At 37.0% G+C, this 25,594-nt stretch overlaps 2 protein-coding genes across 5 annotated transcripts in view; one reads left to right on the forward strand and one right to left on the reverse strand.

Moving 5' to 3' along the window:
- The window catches only part of LOC135217350 (head-specific guanylate cyclase-like), a 999,777-nt gene that overhangs the window by 709,508 nt on the left and 264,675 nt on the right, over positions 1 to 25,594 (reverse strand). For all 4 annotated transcript variants that reach the window (XM_064253180.1, XM_064253181.1, XM_064253184.1 and 1 more), the window contains exon 5: positions 14,137 to 14,234. The gene's annotated coding sequence lies outside the window, so the exon portion shown is untranslated. The remainder of the gene's footprint in view (positions 1 to 14,136; positions 14,235 to 25,594) is intronic.
- Positions 1 to 25,594, forward strand: part of LOC135217599 (guanylate cyclase soluble subunit beta-1-like) — a 409,846-nt gene that overhangs the window by 246,035 nt on the left and 138,217 nt on the right.

Here is a 25,594-nt window from a genome sequence, read left to right on the forward strand (position 1 = left end):
GAGAGTTGGGGAATCGGATAATTTTCCCCCTTTTCTTAACTCATACTAAGGTGAATTACAAATATGTAATTCAGTTAGATGAGTTATATAAAATAAGTTTAAGACTGTCCTTGCCCTGTTCATATGAATGCTTGTTCATTTGGAACAAACAAAACAAAATGCAACTTTGATGATGGAGTAAGATAATATGCATAAGTGATCAGTATCAAATCCTGATAAAGAATTCCCTGTATTGAAACAAAGGGGAGGAGGCCACGACAAAGCACCCCTCACTCAGCCGAGGCAAAGCCAAATTCTCTCTATGTAGCTTTTATTTAGTGTTCTATTTTATTGCTGTACACCAGGGTTGGGTAATCCTTAATCTAGGGGTCCAAATTCACTGCATCACGTCAAGTCGAGATCAGCAAACAGATTTATCAAATATTTATTGAACCACGAAAAACAATGGAAAAAATCAGCAGTTTTTATGCTTACAGAACAGAATGTAATAAAAAAACACCAAGGGAATAAACAAAAACATGACTTAGAGGAATCGTAAATCTCTACTTTTGAAAGCAAATAAACTGCTCTTTTTTTTCAGATTTATCAAAAAGTGGCTGCTGAAGAACAAGAGCCCGTGCCGGGTTCCAACCTGGTTCCTAAGCGCTCACTCCAGAAAATAGTTGCAGAACACACTTTTCGCGTGAGGTTCCGCGCTTTATCACACCCCCCCCCCCTCCCCACCTTTCTTTCTTTTTTTTTTTTTTCTTTCTTTACAATCTCTGCTTCTGTAAGCAGATAAACTGCTAATTTTCTGTTTGCAGATCTGTTAAAAGAATAAATTGAAAATAGGAATGAAAACCTAAACAAACACACTCAAGGCGCCAGTGAATTTGGAACCTAAACTGTAGGATTACCGCAGTATCATCTGACCTACTCATAAGATTGCAAAGAAAGTGTTCTTGTCGGAAAATCAACTTATCTATTGAAAAAATGTATTTGAGATCATTTATTCATATTATTTTCTTGTGTTAGTTCCTGACGCAACAATGTAACATTCCCAACTGCATTTCTTTTATTAAGATACTAAAACTCTAAATCATTTATACCTAATTAAATTTTAAATTAAGTGTTGCACTATAATCATATTTTCGTTGTGAAGTGACTAGCCGACTGACTGTGAAAACAGGAGAGAGAGAGAGAGAGAGAGAGAGAGAGAGAGAGAGAGAGAGAGAGAGAGAGAGAGAGAGAGAGAGAGAGGCACTCTTGTTATTGCCTGTGGACCAGAATCGCTAGTCTTAATGAGAAGTAGAGAGGATACTGAGAGGGAGCTCGGAACTCCAATGCAGTCATTAGGTGTCTGCTCTCATTTTGTCAGTACATAAACATTCTTAGGCATCAATGATTCTTTGTCATGTCCATGTTGTTCACTCGATGGTTCTCTTTCATGATTTGTTCATTGCCTGTCTGTGACAAAAGCTGACGAGGTGTCCGTTAATTATATCACACTACGCCATGAAAACCTCAGGGTCGAGAGGTGACAAATACTCAACTAGGTAATCCTACAGTTTAGGGGTCTGAATTCACTGCTCCCTTGTTTGTGTATTGTTTAAGTTTTCTTTCCTAAATTCAGTTTCTTCTTTCGACAGATCTGCAAACAGAAGTAAGAAGTATATTTGTTAAATGAGCAGTTTATCTGCTTACAGAGGTAGAGATTACAATTTGTTTGTTTATTTGTATGGTGTTTTAACGTTGCATGGAACCAGTGGTTATTCAGCAACGGGGCCAAAGGCTTTACTTGACTTCCGAACCACGTCGAAAGTGAACCTCTATCACCAGAAATACACATCTCTGAGAACCGAACTCGCGGCCACAGAGGTGGCCCGCCAACACCATACCGATCACGCCACTGAGTCTCATAGATTACGATTTTATCAAAATTCTGAGTCTGTTTTATCCCCTAAGACATAACATTCCCCCTTTATTCACTTTGATTTTCACAATCTCTGCTTCTGTAAGCAGATGAACTGCTTATCTTTCATTGTTGCCCATGACTCAATAAATATCAGATAAATCTATTTGTTGATCTTGACTTTGCATAATGCAGTTTTATTATTAAGAAAGGAGTTTTATCAGCCCAATGAGTCAAACTCGACTCTCACAGGGCTGGCCTGAAAAAAAATCGGGATATAAAGAATTATAAAATTTATCAAATTTAATTGATAAAGAAGGAAAGAAAACATATATATATATATATATATATATATATATATATATATATATATATATATATATGCAGTGAATCTGGAAACCTAAACTAAATGACTGCCCTTAATTAATGGTTAGAACCTTGTTGCTGTTTCTTCTTTCACTCCATCTGTCGTCAATTCATACAACGTTGCGCTTCAAATCTTTCGCGCGTATTTTTTTTTTTTTTTTTTTTATCCATGTCATCTTTTAGTCTTTCCCCTATTCATTAAGTAGATAACTTTAGAGGGCCAACACATGAAACCCAGTTATGGCAATATTTTCTCGAAAACTTAATATCAAGAATTTATTTATTTATCCTTTATCGCCATGTTGGTAAAATACAGAAATTTCGAAGACAATTTTATCAACCTTTGCCATCAAACGTTTGTTCCAAAGTTAGTGTCACTTGCAGAAGAAGAATACTGACCGTGATCATTATTTAAGAGACAAACAGAAAAAAAGAAGAGCTATTTGAGACCCGTGTTTGTCAGGTCACAACTTCTTGGCAGCTAATTCCAGATGAAATGAGAAGACGTGATGCATTAGGTAGATTGGAAACGCGCAGCATCCAATATACGTGGAAAAAATAAGTAAACAAAGGCGAGACTGAAGATGATGAAAGCTTTCCGTTGGGAACCCCACATTGGCTCATTAGAGATTGAGGAATTACTCCGTCGAGCCAGGAAATTAGAGATTCCTAGATTGCTCATGAGCTATAAAAGGAAAATAAGGGAGGAACATTTTCTAGTCTTCATTGGCTGGTTCGTAGATCCCTTAAAAAATCTTTTTTTAGATAGGTTCCCCTACTAGTTCAAAGTGGTAGGTCAGAAAAAATATTTTACTCCATCGGAAGATTAATAAAGATGACATCCCATGATCCGACCAAATTCATCCAAGATCCATCTTAAGAGGAAATATATACATAGCATGTGCAAGTTAGTTGAATTGCATTCTGAAAGAAATGACGTTAAGTATCGTATTTAACTGCATTAATGAAGTACTGTCATTTTCTCGTCAAAATCACCTACAATATAATGCTTCACATAAATGCGTCACAAATGTCACAATGAGCATTATTCTATGTACTTAAATTTTTAGCTGATAACATCTAATATGCCTAACAGTTACAAAGCTTTTTGATTAACAAAAACCACTATGAAGGAATAACATTTGAATCAGTCACGAGTTTGTTTGTTTGTTTGTATGGTGCTTTTACGTTGCATGGAACCAGTGGTTATTCAGCAACGGGACCAACGACTTTACGTGACTTCAGAACCACGTCGAGAGTGAACTTCTATCATCAGAAATACACATCTCTCACACCTCAATGGAATGGCCGAGAATCGAACCCGCGACCACCGAGGTGGGACGCTAGTACCATACCAACTACCCCGCTGAGGCTGAAGATCAGTCGCCCATGAAACTTTTATGCTTTGCTTGCACTTGCACTACTCAGTAAGTGTGTTTTCCAAACGAATGCTATACTTTTCCACTAATTTTTTTAGTACCGATGAGAAAAATTATTTCTCTATGTTAACATATCAAGTGTGCAATATAAAGTAGACAGTGCAACTGACAATGTAAGCCTGACACCCAAATAGGGCATTAGGTAAGGAACATTAAATCGCTGTTATTAATAACCTCATCACTACAGACAGCCTGAGTGATACTGAGCTCAATAGGATTTTTATCATGATTCTCTCATTGTTTCGTTGCTCAACTACTTCACATCACAGAAGTAGTCTCTCACTTGGTTATGGAGAGTGTTTGTTTCACTCACATAAATTTTGAAAAACATCATCAAAGAGGATGAGAAAATAATTTATTTAAAATACAAGAAAAGATTTCACTTGCAGCAATTAATGAAACCATTCTACACAATGATGAGGCAGAAGGGCTTAAAAGGAGCTGATCGGTGCGGAAGGTAACTAAATCACGAGAGGGTATATGGGCCATCGATTATGAAAAGGACACGGCGATCGATGCTCAGAATATGTCACTCGCACGCAGCGTTGACTGAATGCAACTAAGTTGTGGTAGGTTGAGGAAAGGAATATGTTTCAAGGGAGGAGCGAAAAAAGATAAATGATATTAATTTGTACTTAATATATCGGATGCAATCTAGAACGACGGCAGTCCAATTTTATCCTTATGAAAAACTTTTTTTTTTCTCTCTCTCTCTCTCTCTCATATATATATATATATATATATATATATATATATATATATATATATATATATATATATATAGTATATATACATACAATTAATTAATACATAAAGAGGCAGACAGAGAGAGAAAGAAGTTTTTTACATAATATCTACCCCGTTCACTACAAATTAATGACATGAACTTAATTTTTTGCGTTGCTTCTTCAAACATGATTTCCTTGCCAACCTAATCTGGGGATATAGCACCGTTGCATTCGACCAACGATGCCTTGTAAATGACACAGTATTCTCAGCATCGACTTCAGTCTCCTTTTCATTTGCGATTACCCATTTTCCCTTTCGTGATCTTGTGACATTGCCCGCCGATCAGCTCTTGAAAATAAAAAAAACAGTATTTTTTGTTTGTAAGAGAACAAAGAAATATTTCTGGCATACGAAAATTATCATAGCAAGAGACGTCAAATTTGCACTTCAAAACGGGACAAAACATGAACGAACTGAAATATAGGTAGACAACTTTTTATAAGAAAGATGAAAAGTTTTTTCTTGCAGCAATGTCCTAAGGGAAAAAGAAAAATTGAAAGAATAAAAAAATTGCTTTAAACATATGTGATTATAACAAGGCCAGAGAGCCCTTACATCTGACAAACAGGCTCTATCTAATTTGGTGAAAAGGCGCTTATCGACTAATCGGCTTATTTCGTTATTGAGCGAAAACGACGTGTTCTAAACGGGTTCAGTTTGTAAATTCTCATTTTCGTTAATAGCCTTTCACCAGTTTTCTTTCTGTATTCAATTTTCCTTAACCACATTAATACCCGCAATATATTAAAACATTTCTTTGGTTGGCTCTGCAGTTACAGAACGTGCACATAGTACACGTATGCATATATATATATATATATTTATATATATATATATAGATATATATATATATAGATATATATATATATATATATATATATACGTATTGGGTTTGTCATTCATTTTGGACATCAAGGAAATGAAGGCACTTCTTTTGCTGCTCTCAGCCATTGAAAACTGAAAACCAAATGATTAATTCCATGGCATTGCTCTCTTTTGTGGACTTGACTTCTGTCATGAAGACGGATACCCATTAATGACATGCTTTGTCTCTAGTGACTGTAGAAGGCAGTACTGTTCATGTATATATGTAATATATATATATATATATATATACCCCCCATATATATATATATATTATATATATATGTAATATATATATATATACTATATATATATATATATATATATATATATATGTATATATATATATTATATTTATAAATACTATATAATATATATATATATATATATATATATAAATATTACATATATATACATGAACAGTACTGCCTTCTACAGTCACTAGAGACAAAGAATATGTCATTAATGTGGGTAACGTCTTCATGACCACAAAAGAAAGTCAATCCACAAAAGAGAGCAAATGCCATGGGAATTAATCATTTGGTTTTCAGTTTTCAATCTGAGAGCAGCAAAGAGAAGTGCCTTCATTTCCTTGATGTCCAAAATGAAAGACAAACCCAATACGTAACACCTGCTAACACATAAGCCACAAATGTGGGCCGCTGCCTTAACGCAAGGGGAGACTTGCCCACGTTCATCCTACCTTTTCACACTGTTGTACCTGCAACGTGTTAGGCAAATGTTGGTAAACAGATGCCACAGTAACATAATAGAGGGGAAGACAAGCCTACGGCAATGAAAAAATCAAGGAAAACCATTAACAGTTTAATGTTAACTTGACTTTGAGCCAGCTTGCAAACAGGTAATAGTGCCCTCTGGAGAATCATCACCAACCGAGTGACACCGAATGACACTTAAGTATTCAGAGGAGGCATTAAAGCCTCTTGAGAGATGATAGAAGTGACGTTGTACTCACGACATCAACCCTAATGATAAATTTTCAAACCCATCATAACAACAGGTCCATCCACAGGCATTTTCTGGATGTCCAATGCAAGAAACTACCTCCAATTACCTTATTAGAGACAAACACTCTTCACCAGGGGGAACGTCGTGGGCGGCTTATAGTAAATGAATCTGTGAGCATTGCACCACAACAGCCTGTGTTAGGTATCCAGGTGTCTTCAGACCATGCTCTCCCTAGTAACAAAAGATTTTTCACTGCGAACCAATAGGTCTCATAAGAGAAAAAGTGCCCGGCTTATGATTTTCATAGTTCCATACTGGACGAGTGGTTTTCGGGCTCGGCTGCCAATCCGGTGGTCCGAAGTTCGATTCCCGGCTCTGCCAACGCGGAATCAGAGGAATTTATTTCTGGTGATAGAAATTCATTTCTCGATATAGTGTGGTTCGGATCCCACAACTTGTTCCTAGCTACGCAAAAATATCTAATCCTTCGGGCCAGCCCTAGGAGAGCTGTTAATCAGCTCAGTGGTCTGGGTAAACTAAGATATACTTAACTTATTTATGATTTTCATGAAGAATAATACTGTTCTGCGACGTTTCTTTCTTTGTTGATTTGTTCTTTTATAGGATTTTTGTTTTAATCTTTAATTTTTTTACTGCGTTCACCTATACATTGGAGTGCAGTCCCATTCTGTATCTACTGTCGCCCTGAAGTCCGGCCTTGCATGAATGGCTCAAACAGATGCTGGCAGAGAAGAATAGGATGCAGCAGCAAAGCAGCGATTTTCATCATTCCTTTCAGAGTTCTTACCATGTGCATCAGTAATCAGTGAAAGTTGCTTATGAGAAAGGTTATACCATGAAAGATTATATATATACATACAAACATACATATTCTATATACATATTTATAGTGTAAGTATATATGATAACCATAATGCCCTCTTAACTTCTCGAATACTTCACACTCCGGTACAAAGTCTAAGATACTAATGCAAGAAAATGAAGAACATGCTTGCATTTTGACCTTAGGCTTTGTGATGATAATCCCATCCAAAAAGTGAGAAGAATTCCAGAAATATGAGGGTGTCTTGGTAATTGCAATTACATACATAACTGGTAAAAAGAGGCTACTAGATTTTATATCTATCTATATATATATATATATATATATATATATAATATATAAATATATTATATAATATATCTATATATATTATATATATATATATATATATATATATAGATATATATATATATATATATATATATATATTTTTTTTTTTTTTTTTTTTTTAAAGGTAATGGGGCCCACTGTAAGAAAATCCCATGGGCCCATTCTCACCTAGTTACGCCCCTGGAACTGACTATCCTGTTTATAGACTCAACGGTTTTAAGTATAACGTTACGCGAGTAAGAAAACGAGGTGCGAAAGATAGAGAGAGCGGGATGGAGTGGTATTGAGGCCGAGAGAGGTAGGAATCCTGAAAAACCAGGTAAACGAAAAATGCAAATATCCCTAAAGCAATATCACACCATGAATCTGGCGCCGCTAAGCCGCCGGCATCCCGGTAATGGAATCTTTCCTTTGACCCAACAGTGAGGATTTCACGCTGCCAGTTTACTTCTATAGAAATGAAGGTTAGAACAAAATTGCTGAATTGACAATGATATTGTCTTTTACCGTGAGTCGCATTCTGTCTTCTCTCTCTCTCTCTCTCTCTCTCTCTCTCTCTCTCTCTCTCTCTCTCTCTCTCTCTCTCTCTCTCAATCATGTGCAATGTAAGATTTTAGAGATTATTATCGACGAAATATGGTTTTTTTATGAAAATAAAGAAAAAACAAAAAACCAAAGACCACGTGATCAGAAGCAGCACAAATATAGAGATCATGGACAGTATATGATTTGGCATCTAGCTGAAATTTATGAATTGCATAATTGATCTGACAGCAAGATCCAAGAGAAAAAGGAAGGGTTGTCTCTGGAGATGCAATATTTTTTGAGCATCCCAAATCTAGATCTTGTTTGTTTTTCTGTTACTTAAGGTAGACAATTGAAATATAGCAATTGCGAATAATTCCTTGTCGTTGCCTATGACATTAAAACACGTTTAGTGGATCTTAAACTTTAGGAATATTAGGAGCTACAGAAGAGAAGAAGTCTGTATTGATACTTCCCTAATCACATTTAATTGACATTAAAAGCATTCAGCAAAAAGTACCTTTGTCTGATGCAGTAAAGCTTCTTGAAAATAAACATCAAGAAGCTTTTCAGTTTTATATTGAAATATATTTGTAGCTCTAGCAACCACATCTGAAGGCAAGCGGATGAGTAATGAGGACTGTTCTGACAGGAAGAGTGCAAATCAGTTGGCTGAAAAAGAAATGGTGGTATATTGGATAAGAGGAGGAAAACCTTCAATATCGGGAGATACCTGGGATACTACTATTAAGAATAAACAAAAGCAAAAGGTTCATCTCAGCATACGTCAGTTTGTTTGCTTTTTGTTTGTATGGTGTTTTTACGTTGCATGGAACCAGTGGTTATTCAGCAATGACACCAACGGCTTTCCGTGACTTCCGAACCACTTCCGAACCACGTCGAGAGTGAACTTCTATCACCAGAAATACACATTTCTCACTCCTCAACGGAATGGCCAAGAATCGAACCCGCGACCACCGAGGTGGGAAGCTAATACCATACCAACCACGCCTCTGAGGCGCTTTGCCGGGGGATGAACTAATATTAGATGGAGGAAGAATGAGTGAGGCTGAATATTTAGAAACAATTATATCTAATTGAATCTTTCAAATGTTTAGAAATAATTATATCAAAATGATTTTTTTTTCAGTCGGCGAGTAAAGTTCTGAATATGTAACTTACCAATTATCAGTGAAATGTCACCTTTAACAGATGTTGCATGCTAATTGCAACACACTGAACCATCAAATATAAATGCTCTTAGTTAAATGTGTCACTTCGAGCTTGCCATTCGACGTAACAAGTGCTTATTTAGTACTTCATATAATTTCCCTCATTCTGTTCTTGAAAATTCAGCTATCGAATGTCCAGTGAACTGACACTTTATACGGTATTTAATAAAATGAGTAAAAGAAATCTGGAAGCGAGTCATATGACATGAATATTTATGTGCAAATGGATTTTAACGCTGTTCAAAGCGAATTTTAAGATATGTACAATATTTTTCTTAAGTGGAAAATGCTAAAGATGCGAGCAAAACATATCTTATAGATGATGGCCTAATATGACATTTTCTGATAATTATCTAAATCATCAGATTAGCGGGGATTTATTTTAATGATTAGTAGTACTCTAGAGTGTTACATATTTTAAAAAGTGGTTTGGAGCCCAATAATATGGCTCACCATTAAATTTACTATCGTTTAGGAGTATGGCACCTTCAGTGGTCATGGATGCTATCTAAGAGGTTTCCTTACCTGTGACTGAACCTATCAGAAAATTGTAAAATCACAATAAAAACCACAATTTTCCTTCAATTGTAGAACCCCATCAATCACAACAAAATGAGTTAGAATTGCCCCAAAAAGAAAGAAAGAAAAAAGTTATACGATAAGACCTTCAATTTTGAACAGCGTAAAAAATCGTAAGGCAGCTTTCGATCACCCAGTTATATCCAAGAGAACTAATTTTTGAAATATTCAGACGATTGGCTACATACTGTTCTCAACTTTCTCATGTGCCTCAAGAAATGCCTTTCAAATTAGGGCATAGCTTTAACGAAAAGTCAAATCTTCACTGGCAAAAAAGCCACCAATACAAACAGCGAAGATGCTGTATCTTTGGAAATGGAATAAGGATATCACAGCAATAGATAGGCAATTAATGGTGGGACATCTTACAAGAGTTTGCATCTATATCTTTAATTAAAACTTACCGTTGATACTTAAAGACTGTACGCGAATATTTTCTCGTTTTTACAAGATTAAGCAAGTATGAACTTTTAAGAGATTTACCTTGACATGAAAGCAAGGATAAATTTTATTTATCTTCAGAATGGCTACATTTTAAGAGAGTAAATACATTTAATTTTTCAATAATAAATAAATGACAGCCATCAAACTTTGGTGAGATGTACACCAATATCTACATATGGGTCTGATTGTTCCAGTGATTTGATTTCTGGCATTAGGGATAAGATACATCTTTATTCACCAAATGTTATTCAGTGGTGTGATTGCTGCTTGGTAAAGGTGTGGTGATTTTGGTGCTGAAACGAATAATACTTGCTGGATTATGCTGCTGCAATACGGTGGTGTACTTGACTATGGATGAAATTGAGAATAGTTTCCCCATTGGCACAACTTACTAAAGCAATGAGATCTTAGGGGGGGAGAACTTACTGCAAGGCATCGTGGTTTGTTTGTTTGTTTGTTTGTTACGTTGCATGGAACCAGTGGTTATTCAGCAACGGGACCAACGGCTTTACGTGACTTCCGAACCAAGTCGAGAGTGAACTTCTATCACCTGAAATACACATCTCTCTCACTCCTCAGTGGTATGCCCGAGAATCGAACCCGCGACCACCGAGGTAGGACGATAATACCATACCAACCACGCCGCTGAGGCGCTTAAATCGTGCTGTTGTTAGCCAAATAAGACTGGCTTTGACACCTGGAATGGCAACGGTGGCATCCATGAGGGCTTGCATCTAAAAAATATAATAATCTGCCATCGAACTGAATATAACGAAAGATTTGAAGACAAGAAAAAGGCAATCACCAGCATTAGCAAGAGAGGGATAGCGCCCAAAGCCCCTTCAAATGGATTAACATTCATTTATTGCAAACCAAATTTTAGTCGAATCCCTCATAAAGACGAACAATAGCAGCCCACCCCTGAACAAAGAAGACAGTACTAATGTTTTTTTAACTATTTTACCTGCCCAGAAAGGGCGTACCAGTCCTCTGAAAAAAATCTTCGCTGGACCCACATCAGAAACCCTCAAAGGACGTCTACACCAGCTCTAAGTTGACTATCACAACTGCAAACCCAACACACAAGTACTAGTGGAGATTGCCAACATCATCTACACCGAGGACAGTCACCATCAGCTAGCTACAGCAGAAGCCGTTTACAAATTTGTGCAGACACCAAACCCTGAACCACCAACACAAGTAGCAAGATCACTGCTATATATATTGCTTATGTCCCACATCCTCTAACTCCAACAAAAGGAAATAACCCTCATAATGGTAATAGTATCTTTTGAATCATACCCATTTGTAAGTAAATATATATATATATATATATATATATATATATATATATATATATATATATATATATATATATATATATATATATGATGAAGAGAGAGAGAGAGAGAGAGAGAGAGAGAGAGAGAGAGAGAGAGAGTAGGTTTACTGGTGAACTTATATCTTTTCAGAACATAAGCTGAAGAAAATTTTTTAGAGGGTTTAATTAAAATTTTCAAATTATTGTTTTGCTTGTACACTGACTCAAGGATTTTCTCTGATTCTAACATTAATTCTATCGGAACAATCCGGTCCCTTATAAGTTCATGTGCCCTCTTATGCAAAGTGAAACGAAGAGGAAAATAAGGAAATAAATGAAAATGTGTGGCAGGAAAATATGAGTGCTAATTAAATCTTCGGGGAGCGAGAGTTTTACGGAAAATAACTGGCTATTTTTGCGACCAGTGAGAAGAGAAAGATAAATGACCAAATGGATCCTTAAAAAAAATTTAATCAAGATACACTGACAGAAAATAATTTTACAGAGACAGGCTACATTTTTGTGGCACTAAAAATGTAAAGCATTGAAAATTGAAAGAATTGATCTATTGAAAATTGGTGTGATCAGTCAAAATCTAAGAATGGTTTTGCAAGATACTTCAGTTATGAATGAAATGCAGTATAAATAATTAAATGTCAAACCAAAATATACCGCGATCACATTTGAGAATGCATGGTTAAACACTTCTTATGAATCTTTGTCAAAATGCGCATTTGGATCAAAAGACATATTTCTGCTTTTTAAAAGTAAAGTTGACTGAAGAGGCATTGAAAATTATCAATGCAATGAATGGCAATATATACCAGAAACTATTCTAAAATGTTTATAAATCCAACAGGAAGATTCAAGCTAAGACATTGTGTATATGTCAGTCTGTTGGTCCATTTATCTTTGTCCGTCTGTTAGTAAACGTATAAGAAATTCTGTAAAACATTATTGACGGGACTTTTACAAGTTGTGGGGAAGGCATTCGTCAGACGTCCTCAAGATAAATAAATGACTTTTACAAGCAACTGGTCAAAGTCCAAAGGAGGGGTAATTTTCATATTGATGAACAATTCTAATTTTATCCTAACACTTAAGCTTTTTCTAAATTGAAAAATATCAAAACCTCAAAGCACATCAGGTTATTTCAGGAAGGTATGATTTCTGCAGCACTCTTGTGATTATTATTTTCAATATTACTATTTTACTGTTATTACGCAGATTTTTTCCATAACAACTTACAATTCTAAGGATACATGTTCGAGTGGATATGAAAGAGGGAAAGAAAGCCACTGGAGCAAAATTATATAAATAGATAAATATCTAAACATAAGTATATAAAATAACTTATTCCTTTTTCTCATGTAAATACCTCTCAGGGAACCTGTTATTCCCTGTCTGACAATAATAATAGTAATACAAATAGCATCGTTTGCTTGTGTATGTTGGCATTTACGTTGTGAGCAAAATAATTTGGACAAAAATTCTCAGAGGTAATTCAGGTTTCAGTGACTTCACCGTTTCTTAAGATTCATCGTTCTGTAAAACGAAGTAGCTTTGTCATTTTGATATGAAAGGGCAGATGTTACTATTATTCTACTATATTTACATAATGATGAGGATTAAAGTGGCAACGTTCAGGTAAAAGCAAACAACTGTTAAATTTGTCGAAAATTTTCAATTGTTTGACTCCTAAAGAGTTCCGCTTGACCTAGGTTGCTATGGAAATAATGACCTTTCACCGATTGCCAAACCCAACGATTCTAACCAGTGAGCAATTGTGGAAATAAATGTGTTTAACCGATAAATCTTTAATGGTGCAGTGAGATTTGGAAATCATTTTCCCGACGGAAACTTTTTCTTTTCAACTAATCATCTTTCCATGGTAATTTATTCGCACGTTCCGAGATGAGGTGGGCGGCACTTCCTTTTTAAGAAATATTTGACTTACATTTTTATATCTTAGCGCAGGAAGTTAAGTTTTCAGATTTGCTCATCTTTCACAATCATTCTTATTGGACAGTAAATAGATGAATAAGCACCACACTTTCACATGATACAAAGAAAACAGAAACATACACAGAGTTAGAGCGTTGCTGGAAGTTTGTCATGAACTTCATTTGCGGTCTCGGGTAGTTCGGTCAGGTGCCCTAATGAATGGTTGAGCTGCGTTAAAGGTCGAGAAAAGCAAAGATGAGTTCAAGATAGTCGGCTCACTGATGGACTGTGTTCCTTGTCATAACAAAATTTATGGAATCAGTGCATAATGCAAAAGCTGGTGACTTTTTCGGGTCCGGAAACACAGAAGAAGGTTAAGGGAAAAAGCTTCTCTTTCAGTTGGTGCAACTGAGTATATTTCACCACAAATTCAGAAGATGCAATTGTGACTGTTCGCATGTTACATTTTTGCTACAGAATGCCGAAGACTCAGGATTTGTAAAGGAAAGAATAAAAGCTGACCTTAATTGAGGAATTTTCCCAGAGAAATTTCTACCTTGATGGTCTCAGACAGTATAGAACTAAAGTGCTCAACTTACCTCAAGTCCAGATGTTTGGGACAAGCCAGTAGCTACTCTGTAGCGTCCTTGAGAATGGCACCCTGCACCTTGGCGGCAATTCGTTTCATATTCTTGCCCTGTTATGAAGAAATGTAATTTCTGTTGAGTTATATGCTTAGTGAATAAAAGCATTAGTACTGAATACAATGACTCGTAACAAAATTACATCAGAGGTTGCCAGTGGAGAAACAGCATGCTCTTATACATCTGAGGTCTAAAAACAGAATCCTTCTATTAGTCGAGGTTTCTCATAATCTCTCATGGGATGGGGTGGGGTGGGCAAGATGGGTGCAAATATGATTAATCTGTGGATAATGAAACTCAGGAAAGGATACAAATCATTCACTATACGTTGTTCGTTGGCAGTTTCTGTTGACATCCTTCATCATTAGGCTTTTCACAGCCAAAGTTGCTTTTGAAACTCCTCTAAAAGAAAGATTAGTAATGTTAAAACAAAAGAGTCACTTACAAAATGAAGTCTTCAATTATGTTTCAAATCCTGCCGGTAAGCACAGCACATGTGCATTTTAATAACAAATTGGGGCATCTGCCCTGTTCAGGCGTCAGTGTTTTTAACTCTTCATTCCATGTGAAGATGTCGACTAATCTGTAAAGAGGAGCGAAACTCAGCTTCTTTGACGAGCTTAGCTGCAATGAAAAATTAAAAGAGTAGCGAAATTCAGCTCGTTAGACAAGCTTAGCTCTGCAAGGGAAAAATGCAAAGATGCAGCTTGTGATGCAGCACAGGAGAAGCTTAGGTTCTGGTATGAAATACTGTCAGTGAGGATCCTCACAGAAATTACTTGAACAGGCCAACGAATACCTTATTAATGAGGAGGTTGATTTTACCTGTTGTTGCCACAGAGGCAATAATCTAAAATCTAGAGGCACTGAAATTCGACCTGAACAAAGTAATCATTATCATTGGATAATGATTACTTTTTCATTGCAGAGCCAAGCTCGTCTGAAGAGCCGAATTTCGCTACTTGTTACAGCTTAGTCAACGTCTTCATAAAGAGTTAAAAACACTGACACCTGAACAGGGCAGATACGCCAACTTGTTATTAATGCACATATGCTGTTCTAACCGGCAGGATTTGAAACATAACAGACTTCTTTTTGTAGGTGACTTTTGTTTTAACATTGCTAATCTTTCTTTCTGAGAAGTTTCACCGTATAGCTAAGAATTTATATCCTTTCCTGTACTTCAACTGCCGCAAGCAAAACTAATATTTGCTGACAATAGGGTGTAGTCCTCTTGGCAACTGGCACAACTATATTTCATACAGTCTTAGGTGTGGAGCCAAGTAAACAAAACTCATTTAACCAAAAGCTATGCAGTTTATTATATTGTTTGTTTGTTTGTATGGTGTTTTTACGTTGCATGGAACCAATGGTTATTCAGCAACGGGACCAACGGCTTTACGTGACTTCGAACCACGTCGAGAGTAAACTTTCTATCACCAGAAATACACATCTCTGACTCCTCAATGGAATGGCCGAGAATCGAACCCGCGACCACCGAGGTGGGACGCCAACACCCTGCCAACCACGCCACTGAGGCTCTCTCGTGGCAACTGGCACAATTATATTTCATACAGACTTATGTGTGGAGCCAAGTAAGCAAAACTCATTTAACCAAAGGCTATGCAATTTATTATAGTTAGGGATAACAGTAATGAATCAAAATAATGATCAAATTACACATTTAAGCCCTGAAGTCTGAGATGTTAAGGAATTTACAACAAGTTGTTATTCAAGTGGCTAGTTACTGTTTCCAATATACCAACTGAGACATCTGAAGAATTCACGTACGAAACCATGTTTGGCACCCCTGAAGGGGGAACCTTATCAACAAAAGCTAGCTCAGAGTGTAGGGCACTGATGACAATACCGATCAAATTTTATTGTGAAAGTATATGTCCTAAATTAGCGGCAATAGATTGTTTGTTTGTATGGTGTTTTTACGTTGCATGGAACCAGTGGTTATTCAGCAACGGGACCAACGGCTTTACGTGACATACGAACCACGTCGAGAGTGAGCTTCTGTCACCAGAAATACACATCTCTCACTCCTCAATGGAATGGCCAAGAATCGAAACCGCGACCACCGAGGTGGGACGCTAATACCATACCAACCACGTCGCTGAGGCGCTATAGCGCTCATAGAGGTACGACCGACGGTACCAATTTCGGGCATTAATTCTAGATGGACGACAATTATTGTCGTTTGGTTCATGTACCAGTACGCTACAATTAGGGCTCAACCTCAAGATTGAGACTGACAAGCTGAGACAATGGGACATTCGTCCAGAAGCACCAAGCCCCATCCTTCAACCACCCCCACCCCCCCCCCCCCACGTGAAAAAAAAAAACGCTAAGAGTTTTCGAATTATGACCACAAAATGGCAGCAATTAAAGGTTTTATCATTTTTCTCACAAAATGCTCCTAAAGGACTTTTTCTTATTGAACTTGGTTTACAAAACAAGACAAGAAAAATGAGGCAGCGTTCACGAAACTGAAAAAAATCTTTATAAAAAAAACATGAGAAGAGACTGCCAGCTTCCATTAAGAAATGAGAGAGAGAGAGAGAGAGAGAGAGAGAGAGAGAGAGAGAGAGAGAGAGAGAGAGAGAGAGAGAGAGAGAGAGGGCAAGGATGATGATGAATGCCCGAAGAGCGCTTGAAGTACTCTAAATCACAAAACCCAGCATTAATTTCCTTGACTCTGTAGGAAGAACCCTTCATCGAGCAGCAAAGGCTCGAGGAATCTGGAATATTTTCCTTTCAAGGGAAAAAGGAAGAGAGAAAGGTGACAGTAACATACTCATACATAACTCACACAGTGAAATTCATTGAGCTCAGGAGCGAACTCGCCAAGACGGCGGAGTCTCGCGCGCGCGCACATACACACATACACACACACACAGACAAGAAACTGACGAGAACACATTTGACAGCTGACGTAAAATAATGTCCATCTTTCGTTTCGGACGATAACAGGTCGGGATAAAAAATGTCACACTGAATATTCATGTTCCATGGTCTCGAGAATAATGTCAAATTGTCTCACTCTTCCTTCTTTTTTCCTTCTTTCCTTTCCTTTTCCACTCCTCTCCTCTCCTCTTGCACTCTCTTCACCCAGGGCTGACCTTTTCCGTGAGAATCCAGGAGGCATCAGCAATTCAACCTCCATCTGTCCTCCCATCCCCTTTCTTCTCCTCCTTCTCCTCCACCTCCTCCTCCTCCTCCTACTCCTCCTTCTCGCCAGCAGAAGCAGGCCCGACGGAGGCTGTGCTGTTTTGCTTGAGCAGTAGCCCTTTAATACGTCCTCATAAATATCTGCTGGCTTGGAGGTTCTTCTGCTTCCTTTCCTGAAGCTCCCACTTGAAGTCACGAACAAACGAATGGCGCCGTGAGACTCGTCTTTTCTTGGACTTTTCTATCTTCTGTAATTACACACTTTATTGAGCTCTCGCGCAAATAATGGCCCCGTTTCCTCGGCCTTCTATCCGAAGTCTCCCAACGAGTCACATTAACTAAAGGAAAAACAGTCTACGGTGGATAATTCATCTTGTGCATATCAACTTGCATATTTGCTGCACAAGTGCTCTAATGCTTCAGGTTTTCTCATGGATAATGAATGAACGTGACTGAATGTATAAGCCAGGTTTATGAAAACAAACAAACTCTCTCTCTCTCTCTCTCTTTCTCACACACACATCTATTGATCATTTTGCCCTGCTCTTCAGTATGCAAATGACCCAATTCACTCTTGTATTTTTTTTTCTTTTAGGGAGACTAAAGGATAAACTCTTTTTCTCTAGGATATTGCATTTGCCCCACAGGGTGACATATAAAATTTAGGCATACTTTGTGGCATAAAAAATACATGCCAAGTCTTTACCTCACATATTTTCTATTGGCCGCTTACACACGGGTGAATGAGTCAGAGGAGTAAACGATTTATTTTTACAATTTTGATTTCTTTATCAATATTTGTTTTACTTCACCATCACCATTGTATTGCTGCACTAGTATAGTATAATTTCTCTCATGCTGCTTTATACACACACACACACACACACACACACACACACACACACACATTATATATATATATATATATATATATATATATATATATATATATATATATATCACTTGTTTTTTACATATGAAAAAAAAATCGTAAATACATAAGAAGAAATCTACATTTCCATTATTCAAATCCAGTGCTCAAAGTAATTTATCAATACTGAAAAATGCACTCGTGAATAACAATATGCAACACCACTACATTTGAAGAATATTAATTTGCATATAATGACTGCTACTCAGGTATGCGTCAATACATAATGAATTTGATAGCAGTCATAGTACAGACAAGGAAGTGCTCGAGATGAATGCGTGAATTTCTGTTTAAACATTTTTTAGGCGAGTATGTTGTAGTATAAACCCCCTTTTCTGAAAATAAAAGAAATTGGGCGGATTGTTATTAATCTAGGTAATAACTACGGGACAAGAAAAGGAGTTAGAGAAAAGGCGACGGACGGAATGAGGGCATCTAGAAGAATTGGCTTCGAATCATCTGAAAACTCTGTCAAGTGATGCAATGATGATGGATCCTCATGCTGACTGGGCCTTTTCAGTAATTATGGATGCCAGCAATTTTGTCAATGTACTACGTTGAAATTTAATGATGGAACGGAGAAAAGCCTGAAGCACAAATTTACAAATTATCAATGAAATCCATGTTATATTTGCACATTTTCTTTTTATGTTTTAGGAACGGTATTGACTACAGGAAGAATAAAAGTGTGGAAATTCTTAAAGACGAACAGATTTGTAAATAGAGGGTTTGACCTCAGACACTCATTCACTTATGGATCCAAGTTGTTCCTAATATCTTTTTAAAAGAAATAAATAAAACTATATCTATATTTATTTTTTGCCTTCATATACTCTCATCAGGGTAACTTGTCCTTATCTGGATGAGGAGGAAATCACGTCGAAACTTTCATACATCATTTTACATCATTTTCCTGTAGTTTATCGAAACTGCTCTGTCTCCTGAGACAATGATCTATAAAAAAAACAACATGCATATACAACTAATCCAATTATAGCCAACCATTATACGAAACTATATACAAATATATATATATATATATATATAATATATATATATATATATATATATAATATGTGTACATATATATGCACGTGTCTACCTTTATCACTGGAATTGAAACGGTTTATGTTGCCATGACGAGAAGGAAACTATGGAGTGGAACTTTTTTCCTCTATAAAGAGTAAAGGCGAAAGATCTCGCAGTCCGTCATTCCCTTTCTTGTTGTTATATACTCAGTCTATATATATACACAAATATATATATATATTATATAATATATATATATATATATATATATATATATGATATGTATATATAATTATATATATATATAATCTTAGATCTCTTAACACATTATCTTTCCATCTCATCCTCGGCCTCCCTTCTATTGATCATTCCATAACCACTACAAGGCATGCTGCCCTCTTCCAATCTAGCCACATGCCCTGCCCACCGTATCCTACGCGATCTGATACAGCCAGTTATTGAGGCTGTCTGGTTAAATCTATTATTTATTCGTGGTGTCTTCTCCGCCAAACACCATTTAAATCGTCAGTCAGACCTGTTATTCAACACAAAATATTTGTTTTTTTAAATCATGATTCTCTGTTCTTGACGTTTATTGTTTTTTTGTTTGTTTGTCTGTTTGTATGGTGTTTTTACGTTGCATGGAACCAGTGGTTATTCAGCAACGGGACCAACGGCTTGACGTGACTTTCGAATCATGTCGAGAGTGAACTTCTATCACCAGAAATACATATCTCTCACTCCTCAATGGAATGGCCGAGAATCGAACCAGCTCTTGCGTTTAGTCAGCGTCCAGATCTCACAACCACATAGGAATGGAATGGAATATAGTTTTGGCCAAAGACCATGCGCTGGGAACCATAAGGTCATTCAGCGCGTAACGGAAAACTGAGAGTAAAAGGCTACAAAGGTATAACAAGAGGAAAACTCGCAGTTGCACTAAGAAATAATCGTTATGAGAGCAGGGATAACAGTGTGGAAGAAAGATAATATGAACGGAGGTACAGTTAAAGGAACGAAAGGGGTTGCAACTAGGGGTCAAAGGGACGCTGCAAAGAACCTTTAGTAATGCCTACAGTGCACCTCGTACTAGTATGCCACTAGTACAGAGGAGAAGGCAATGGTGTTGTAAACTCTTAATTTGGCAGACCTTGTGATGTTTCCTCTCTTTAAAAGATGGTGTAAACTGAGACAGCATCTCTCTCCATCTTATTCCTGGATGTTAACATACTTCCTAAACATTCAAATTCCATCGCGTTCTCTATATCTACAATATTTTGTTGTTGCAGTTGTTGGTCGCTCCTTGACTATCTCATTATTTTGATTTTACTTTCACTGATCTCTAGTCCCACTTTGGCAGCAGTTTCTTCGATGGTATATACAAACGCTCTATATTTTGCATATCTGAATCTATGAAATCAACGCCATCTGCAAATGCAAGGACTTTGGTAATTGTATCTCCCAAGATGATCCCACCCTCAACTTCCTCGATACTCCGCATTATTTTCTCTAAATTTAGGTTAAACCTGCTTTCATTTCAAAACCGTCAGTCCTTTTCCTTACGACCTGAATACAACTCTTGCTATTCCTGTAGCCTACTTTTACCAGGTTTATAAACTTCTCCGGTACAGCAAATTACATCATAATATTCCACACTGATAGTCTATGGATGCCGTCATATATTACTTGTTTGGAGTCAACAAAAACCTGTCACATATCTCTATTATACTCCCAGTGTTTTTCCATTTTTTGTCCAATAATGAAAATCTGGTCAGCTGTCGATCTTCCTTGTCTGAATCCACATTGATATTCGCCCAATGCTCTCTCTATGTAAGGTTCTAATTTATCTTTTATAATTTTGGTTAGACCGTATAGCAAGTTAGAGGAAGTGTATTCCCTCTATAATTAGCACAGTCTGTCTTATCTCTCTTTTTATTTACCGGGATAATGTTATCCGTTTCCCACGTTGTTGGCTTCTCTCCTGTTCTCCAGATAATTATCATAAGCTCAAAGATCTTTGAGTGTAACATGTAGCCGCTATTCTTAAGGAGTTCTGCTGGTAGGTTATCGAAACACAGGTCCTCATTATTTTTCTGGCAACTGATTGCATTCTTCACATCGATTAGCTGCGGTTCCTACCCTCTCAAATCTATTATCAGTACGGCTGTCCCTTCAACAGGATTTACGGGGCCTTCTCTGTTTAACAGGTCACAGAAACGGTTTTTTCTTACCTCCTGTACTTCTGTACTGTTATACGTCCATTGGCATCTTTCACTGTTCTGCTTCTTGCTTGGTATCTATTTTATATTTTCTTGAGAGCCCTATAACTTTCACTTATTCCACCATTCCTCATGTTTCTGTCCATGGTATCCAGTTCCTTATTCAACAATGCATCTCCCTTCCTTCTCCTGTTTATTCTCGTCACTGCCCTCATATATATATAATATATATATATATAATATATATATATATATATATCTATATATATTAGGGATATATATATATGTAAATATATATATATATCTATATATTATATGTATATTTATAATATATATATATATATATATATATATATATATCCATATATATATATATAGAGGGTATGATGAGTTGAGGCAAATATTTTGGGGTTTGAAGGGGAAAGCAATTATGAGCAGAAAATGTTTGATAAACATAAGCATTTTAGGGCCTCGTTTGGTTTACGTGCTTGACTACCAATTTGGTAGTCCGGAGTTCCATTCCCCGCTCTGCCAACAAGGAGTCAGAGAAATTTGTTTCTGGCGAGTAGAAACTAATTTCTCGATATAATGTGGTTCGTATCCCACAATAAGCTGTAGGTCCCGTTGCAAGGTAACAAGTTGGTTCCTAGCCTTGCAACAATATCTAATCCTTCGGGCCAGCCCTAGGAGACTGTTAATCAGCTCAGTGGTTTGGTTAAACTAACTTAATGTCTCGTTTGTCGGTGAAGGGAATTTTAAAATAACTTATCAGTTGGTAGCCAGAGGTTGGAGTAGCCTGACATGAGGGGGGGTGGGGTGCGGTGCCGTATAGAAGGTGGATTGAGCAATTGGGCCGATGTGAATGAAGTACCTCCCAATAATATGTATTATTAAGTTTAGAAGAAAAAAATGCATGCGTCATTTCATCACTGAATCCGTTTCCCTTCCTGTCAGAAGTATCAATTGGACACCGATAAAAAGAAAACGAAAAGAAAAGTAAGCCTAACTGAATCTCCATCCATCAAAAGGTAGGCAGCTTATTCATTAGACACCTATCAAAGTTTTCGAGTCTATTTTAATGAGATTACTTGCAACAAAAAGAATCATATTTAAAAGGCTATCAATGCACGTGCCCCATTCACTTCAACCACCCCTCTGCCTACACACATACCAGGCTACTCTGATCTCCATTGCGTGAAAGCAGCAATAATGATAACGGTTATTTTAAATTCCCCTCATCAACAAACAAAGCCTTAAAATGCATATGTTTACAGAGCATTTTCTGCTCAAAATGACTATTCCTTTCATTCCCTAAAATATTTGCGTAAACTCGTGTTACACCCTGTATATATATATATAAAATATATATATATATATATATATATATATATATATATATATATATATATATCCATAAGTGCATATATATGTATGCACATAAGCTATCTTTAAAATGTTCAATAGAACATGCACTTCCAAGGTAACTGCAGTAAACGCTGCCAAACCCCGAAAGGAATAGATTGCCGTTGATCTGCCTGCACCACTATCTTCATTCAGACATGAATAATTTTTCACCTTTCATTATCGATGGGTCTGCTCCCCAGTGCTTAATGAAGCAATGTTGAAATGCTGGATGCTCATAAGAGGTAGCCATTGCGTATAATCTTACGTACATGGTGCAACTAAGGGCATATGCAGGCATACCAAATATTTAAGTAATCGATATATCTAGGGTACCAAGGGGTGCGGGGTATTCCCAGAGTATAATTTCCGTGAAAAGATAAACTGAGATCAATGCAAAGTTAGAAGTAGGTCTTCTCGTAGGTCTTGTTATGCTATTTTGGTTGTTCGACTCTATATTGCTGCAAGGAGCTTAGATAATTAATCGATGCTGGTGCTTGCTGGTTTGCTCGTTCCGGCTAAATCATGAAGCTCCAGATACCATCCCACGACGCCATAAATGGAATTTATCCCAAGAACAGCGCGATAGTATGATTTTTTTAAGAACTCGAGAATATGCAATCATGAGCGTTGATTATGGATGGTCATTAGCGTTAGCAAGAGGTGGAGGAGAGAGAGAGAATACCAAAATTATAAACGAGCATGATAAGAATATCTCTTAAAGTTCATCTGTTCTCTTGTACATTTGCTGTGTCTTTTGGTAGATAAGAATGAAAGTAGATGAAGTTATAAAACCTTAATAGACAGAAAACGACGAGAGAATACTATATGCCTTAGTTGAAATATTTTATTAACTTTCTCCTAACAGGTGTTTTCCAGCTTGCATGTTTTAAAGAAAGAACTCGGAATGGCTATACTCTGCGTTTCTGAGGAAGGACTTAAAAGAGATTTTTTTTCAGACGGGCAAATCACCAAAAGCACTGTTTATGCAGATCTGTCAGTCGACCTTGTGTTGTATGAGTGATCGTCTTGTTATGAAAGTTAATTAACTCTGGGCTTCCAGTCATCTTTAGTTCGAAAGCCTTCGGATAAAATTTTCTAAATAGTGTTCAGCATACAAACGCCCTTTGATTTATTTAATTTCTACAGAACATTCACTTATTAGATAAATGATTTGGCTTATGATTCACCTATTTTCTAAAAACAGCTTTCGTCCTGACTAAGTTAAGAAAGCTGTTTGGGAAAAGTCTCGTTTCAAAGCCTTATTCAGCAGCGTTTTCAGCCCATGAATCACTATAGTAATTTTGTAATATTGTAGTCGTGATGTTGTTGACTTTAACCCATTCGACCTCTTGTGGTTGCGTCATCTGTGGCAGTTCCCTGACCGTGGAGATTGAAGATTCATTGCTCACTGGATTTGTCATCTATGAAGGCCAAAGAAAAGAAAATTAGCTGGGTACCCCTCACAAAAATCTGGAAAATTTTTGTGAGAGACCTATATCCAAAATGGCTACCGTTAGTCAAACTGGGAATTAACTTTTTAATGTTTTGGCCCACAGTGCTGCATAATGCATGGTCTCTGAGACCATTTGGGGCAAGAAAATCATAATGATGTAGGTTTATTGGTATGAAATATTTTTGACATTCAAATTCAAGATGGCCGCCCATTGTTGGCTCTTTAAATGTACATTCTCAAAATCGTCCCAGATCCTTAATATTGGGCTCAAATGAAAGCTCTGCTCATACTTACTTCATGTTTAGACAGTAAAATTACTAGACTAGTAGGTTACACAGAAGTCATCTCAAAGGTCAAAAAGCTCAAGGTTTATGGTCGATGGGAAACAAACTTTGCTAAGTTGATCAATTGGTCCCGTCATTTCATTATGAACTGGAAAATCATTTAACACTTCTTAATAGCATAAAATATCTCTAAGTTGTCTTCTGCACTAATTCAACAATGAATCGCCAGTCCCACATCCAAGTGATGTGAGAACATTGCTTACGTTTCACACACTCATGTCACTGGAAAATTCCTTGCAGCGTCGAGATACTTTGTTTTAGGTAAGTTCTCACATTCAACATTATTCACTAGTTCAAAGGGAATTTGGGTCTCACTCCTGGGAATAACCGACCCACTTGTACAATGTCTTGATGCATGTCATTCAAGAAATAGTAGTACCGAGTACCTACTGCCAATATACAACATGCTGCCTGGACTGATGGTTTACAGCAACCACGATTATGGAAGGTGGTTGCCAGATTATTGGGCAATGCTCTCTTCACTGTAAGATGAAAAAATGGCATTTTTTAATATTCACTTCACCCAGTCAATGACAGTGCTACCTTACTCCTGTCAGCCACTCAACCTTTGGATAGAGACAACTATGAATCTGGACTCGAAGCTAAAACAAGAATGGATTCAGCTCCTACAGAATGAGAAGCAACTGTTCTCAACAACAAGAAATGCAAACAATATTGCAAGGATGATGTCTACTGTGAAGCAGAACCTCAAGTGCCTGTGCTGCCATAGAAAGCATGTTGAATGCCAGCCAGCAAGGAAGAAGAAGGATGAGCCGGCAGTTCAGAACCTGCTGGCATGCATGAAGGATTCTGTAGCTGAGCCCTTTGATATCTCTTCACCAGAGTTAGTGCATGA

This window comes from Macrobrachium nipponense, chromosome 7, assembly GCF_015104395.2.
Source record: "Macrobrachium nipponense isolate FS-2020 chromosome 7, ASM1510439v2, whole genome shotgun sequence".
Lineage (NCBI taxonomy): Eukaryota > Metazoa > Arthropoda > Malacostraca > Decapoda > Palaemonidae > Macrobrachium > Macrobrachium nipponense.